We start from the raw sequence: 5,663 nt of genomic DNA on the forward strand, positions 1-5,663 counted from the left end.
CGCAGGAGGGCGCCGCCTCGGGGAGGGCGCGGCTCTGGCCTCGAGCGGGAGCGGCGCGCGGTGTGGTGGCGGGTTGCTCTTGCGGGCTGTTCTGTGGGCTGAGGTGCCTGCGCCGACATAGGGGGAAACTGGGCTTGCTTGTTGTCTGGTGGTGAAGTGACTGGATTCACAGAATTATTAAAGGTTGGAAAAGACCGTTAACATAATCTATGTCAGCCGTCAGCCCTCCCCACCGTGCCCGCGTCCCTCAGTGCCACATCCACACGGCTCTTGAACACCCCCAGGGACGGTGACTGCAGCACCTCCCTGGGCAGTCCTGTGCCGCTGCCTCACCGCTCTTTCTGAGAAGAAATTTCTCCTAATACCCAACCTGAACTTGCCCTGGTGCAACGTGATGCCACTGCCTCTCGCCCCATCGCTGCTGTCTGACCACATTTGGCAGTAAGATGCCGGCATCCGTAATTTTTTTTTTTTTTTTTTTGCCTATTCTCTGAGATGTTTCAGTCTTATTAATTCAGTGAAGAGGCGGTCTTAAAGAGTCATATTTTTCCAATAGATCTGTAGCTTAAGAGACGTGTCCCTTCCCTTTGGCAATTAGTCAATATTCCTACAGCAGTTACATCAATTAAACATATAGGAGAAGCATTTTTGGAAAAGAACTTACTGTATGACTATCTTGCTAGAAGCTTGCATCAGCAGCTAGATTCTGCTTTGAGAATTAGATTCATAGCTACAATTTAGGAGCAATTTGGCTGCATAATGTAGAAAGTTTAGTTTTTTTTAGCATGCTGCTACCTCCAACAACTTTAGTGAACTTTGACAGGAAATCAAGATAGGGTATTTCAATATACATAGATAAATACATGCATAAGTACATAAATGTGTCCTTCATATGCATAAACATGTACATAACATGCATATAGCATACATATACGTAAATACGTCTTACAATGTTCAAGTTTTGGAACAGGCTGCCCAGGGGAAACAGTGGAGTCCTCATTCCTGGAGGTGCTCAAGAAAAGAGTAGATGTGGCACTGAGAGACATGGTTAGTGAGTATGGTGGCGTTAGATTGATGGTTGGACTGGATGTTCTTAGAGGTCTTTTCCAAGCTTAATGATTCTGTGATTTTATGATTCTTATTACTCTGGATGATGGTTTTGTACTCCATCTAACTTTACCCTGTGGATTCATTCTTTCAGGATATTTCAAGCTCTGAGCTAACGTCCGCATTAGCAAGTAATAGGAGAAGTTCTAAGTGAAATCAGCAGGGCTGAAGTTCACAGATGCACCAGCCCAGGGCAGCTTCAGCTCAGCCCTGTAGATGCTGCCACCACTAGGGCTGGAGTGTGTTATGTATGTTCTGGGGATATGTCTGCTGGTTTGATGTCACTCAAACGGAATCTGGCTGGCACACTCCAAGAGGGAGCCTGACAAGTAGGAGCAATGGAGGGGGTTGCTTCAAAAGTGCACTCCTCATCCTCATTCAGCCTGGAGAAGCAAAGGCTTTGGGGGGATCTGATAGCAGCCTTTCAGCACTTAAGGGGAACTTACAAGCAGGAGGGAAATCAACTTTTTACACAGGTAGATAGTGATATGACTAGAAAGAGAGGGTTTAAACTAAAAGAGTGGAAATTTAGATGTTAGAGGGAAGTTTTTCACTCAGAGGGCAGTGAGGCGCTGGCACAGCTGCCCATGTAAGCTGTGGTGCCCCATCTCTGCAGGCACTCAAGGCCAGGTTGGATGGGGCCTTGTGCAGCTGAGCTGCTGGGTGGCAGCCCTGCCCACAGCACGGGGTGGGACTGGGTGGACTTGGAGGTCCCTTCCAACCCAAGCCATTCCATGAGCACTAATGCTGAGGAACCTAGTATCATACATAGCATACATAGTATTCTCTTTCTTCCACGCCAGGAGAAAACTAAAGTAAGTCTTATCTGAAATGCATGTAGTATACTTGCTGGTTTTGGCACTGGTATGTTCTGCTTGCTAACACAGCCATCTCTGTTGATTTCATTATACATTTTCATGCTGGTGAGAATATATCACTCCATCAGAATGATTGGGGACAAGTGTGGTGAACTTCAGCATTAGCCAACCAGTAAATGACTTTGAAAGTTGTTTGATTTTTTTTTTTTTTTTTTAATGCGTGGTAATGTGTGACAGGTGTTCTCCCATAGATTCCCAGTTTCTTGTGCAGATTTCAAACTAACAGCACAAAAGTAGTACTTGAGAGCTACACAGCATAAACTTTCTCTAAATATTCCTTTGTTAATATATGAAGTATTTTAAAGATGATATTTTCATTTCAGTACTAAAATTTTTAGTCCTTTTTTTGTAATCTCAAACATTTTGTTGTTTCTGTAGCTGTTAGATATACTAGATTAACTGTTGGGAAACATACACAACTTGCTGAGTAAATTTTTTTTATATATAAATCAAATTCTATAGAGGCATTTTGCTTTACCTGTAATTTCCTCCCCTCCCCCCTTTGTTAACTGAAACAAGGAACCTCCCTTGATAAGTCTTTTTCTTGACAGACCTCTCTGAAGCACAGTTTCTCCTAGGCAAATGGAGATCTTCAGCAGCTGCAGCATTTGAAAAAGCTGATAGCAAGAAATGTTATCGATAACTTCCTGTTACAGCTCCTTTTCAATGCATGATAATCTGCTGTGACTTTACAGTGACTGCAGCAACACGTAGTCTCTTGTAGGTTACTGCAGGAGAGCAGAATTCTTTCCAGATGAAAGATACTTTAATCATTGGTTTGCCTGTAAACTTCCTGGAGGATGATAAAAGCATTTTTTAATGTGATGGCTAGCTTTGTAAACTTAACATGATGTTTTTACATCCTTTTTTCTTAGGACCATGAAGCAAGTAAAGCTAGGTTTTTCTCACATCCTTTCATGCAATAGTAATTTGCTGAACAGCAAATTTTTGTAAAGAAGCAAGCTTTCTTGTAAAGCGTTACATTCCAAAACTTGAGAAAACTCAGGTCATGGAATAGAAGAATATGAGTAAACTTCCAGCTTTCCACAGAAGGTGGCAGCATTGGAAGCACTAATTTCAGTTTGAGTGTGCGAGCTAATGTCTCCTGTGCTGAAAGAACACGAACTTCTCAGAAACGCGTTCTCCTCAGAGGATGCGGTGACTGTGAACAACAGTGCTTATGGGCAGTCTTACTCTGGGTCTAGAGGACTTGCGGAGTAAGGAGGAACTGCATTCACACAGGTGCAGCATGCTGATTAAACCGGCGTAAAGCCAGAAGGATTTTATGTTAATTTAGCTTTATTTACTAATTTTAAGTGTAATAGTGCTGGAGTGCCTGTTGGCGGCAGCTGACTCAAGAAGGAATTGCTGCATACTTGTAGTCTGAGTTCTTGATGCTGTGTCCTATCATGGCAGTCTTGCTAGCACAGAGACCTTGCAGCCCCTTTGACGTGTTAACACATACTGAACCTGCCCTGCTGGTTATCAGGTACCTCATCTGGGCAAGGAAGTGGTGACTGACAGATGCAGAAGTAGGTGTTGCTTAAACCTCTCAGCTGTGATTAACCCTGCACACACTGCCAATGCATCTGAAGAATTCCTGAGAGAGGTTAGCCAATGCCACATGTGAAGCTGGTTTAGTCTAGTGGTTTTCTAATCACTAGATGTACAGTTCCTTTAATGGACTGGAAAGGAAGCTGAGACAGCACAGGGACCTTATTTCTGCAGATTCATGAAGTCCCCATACCCTCATCCAAGAGGAGGGAAGAGGCTGGATTCTTGCATATCTAGTAGGAAAAAAAAAAAAAGGACAGGAAAATTGGATCCCACAGAGGAAGAGGTTTTTGCCAATGAAGAACTGCTGACCATTGTAGGTTCTTGTGTGTTTGGCGGATTTTTGCTTTCCCTCTCTTGGAAGGGAAACAAATAATAATATGTATATGTATACATATATATGGCTGGGATATTCTACAGCAGTTATCTGCTGTTTTCCAGGCTGGCAAGAAACACTGCTAACCTATCTTGAGGAAGGGATCCAGCGTGTATGTTGGAGGTACAGCTGTGTCTGGTTTGCAGTGATTTGGGGCCAGGCCAGTGACTGCAAATGTATGTCAGTTGTGCACGAGAAGTCCAAACAATTACAGAAAAAGGGAAGGGGCCCAAAGTTTGAAAACATTTGGGAACTGCTAAGATAAGCAAGCTGCTTTGTTTTGTTGGCTTGAAGTGCTCAAGAAATTGCCTACTGGATCTCAGTTGGAAGAGGCAACTTGCAGCTGAGAGGAGATAAGGAGCTTCCAGAAACACGTATTGGATGTAACTCTTGAAAGGAGAGGCCCTTTCCAATCCATGTAGTGGTCAGTCTAGTTCTCGGAATGACTGTGCTCTGTGACAGCATGTGGATGTCTGAATGTTGATACTCAGTGCCTTACCAACACAACCATGAAGACCTGCCTTGTGTCAAGAGCATTTATTGCCATTTCATCAACACCAGCTCTCATGGAGTTGTTTACTGCTCTCCATAGCCCATTCTGGTAAGTCTTGTAAGCCATACTGGTCTGTGTCCTGGTTTCCTAAAAAAAGCATTAATCCTTCTGTTCGTTGTGAAATGTATGCTATGGGTTAGTTTCTTTGCATCCTTAGAAACATATTTTCATTTCTCTTCTAAATTTTCATTTTGTCTAGGTCTATTTGACAAGACTTAATATATTGTACTCTAAAACCTTAGTTTTGCTTAGATCCAGCATGGTTTCTAGGTGGCTGAAGGCCTTACAGTACATTGCATAAACTCCAAGAGCAAGCTGAGGTTATGTTCTGGAGCATATCTGTAATAGGCACCCTTGTGAGCAGGAGGATTGCACTAGACAGTTTCTAGATTTTCCTTTCAACTTCAGCTATTACACAGTTCTGAAGCAAGAGGAAAGTTTTCATTACAAAGTGCTTGTGACTTGGAATTTTGTTCTCATTACCCATCTTTCCAATAAGATGTGTTTTGTTAACAACACAATTCTCTCCATCTCCAACACCTGTTTCCCTGTTGCTGTTTGGTTTCTCAGATCCCATGAAAAGCCAAAGAGCCTATGAATTCATGCTTCTGAACAGAGTGCACATCCTGGACTCAGTATTTTAGCTTCCTAGTGAAGCTTTGTGTACAACATATAAAAATACTACATTGGAAAATTTCTTATAGTGTTTCTTATTAGCTCTTTTGTCTCTGAAAATAACTGAGTTAAGTGTCTACATCTTACGTTTCAGAAAATCTGACCAGGAAAGCTTGAAGGTAACCACAGTAAAATTTGATTGTTGTCTCTCAGCATGCAGTGCTTTGGACAGTGCATTTTCCCCAACAGGATGTGAGCAAAAGCATTCTACATCAAGGGGATGACAAATGCCTTAATAGATACTTACAAAGAGAAATGTATCATGTGGATCAGTGTGTGGGATTGGACCTAAATGAAATAAGTGCAAAGAGACGGAAATTCTGCCATCAACCATGTTACTTTTATTTAATCAGTAAGGTGTGTTTTTAATATAAGTGGTTTTATTTTTTTATTAATATTTGCTGCTGAGTTTTCAACAGTACCATACCCGAATGATTTTACAAATGTAATGCTCAATACACAGTTTATTGCTCATTGTTTTTGTAGGAACGTAACTTCTATAATGGGAATGAATTTAAGA

Source organism: Phasianus colchicus, chromosome 3, assembly GCF_987193195.1.
Source record: "Phasianus colchicus chromosome 3, bPhaCol1.hap1.1, whole genome shotgun sequence".
NCBI lineage: Eukaryota > Metazoa > Chordata > Aves > Galliformes > Phasianidae > Phasianus > Phasianus colchicus.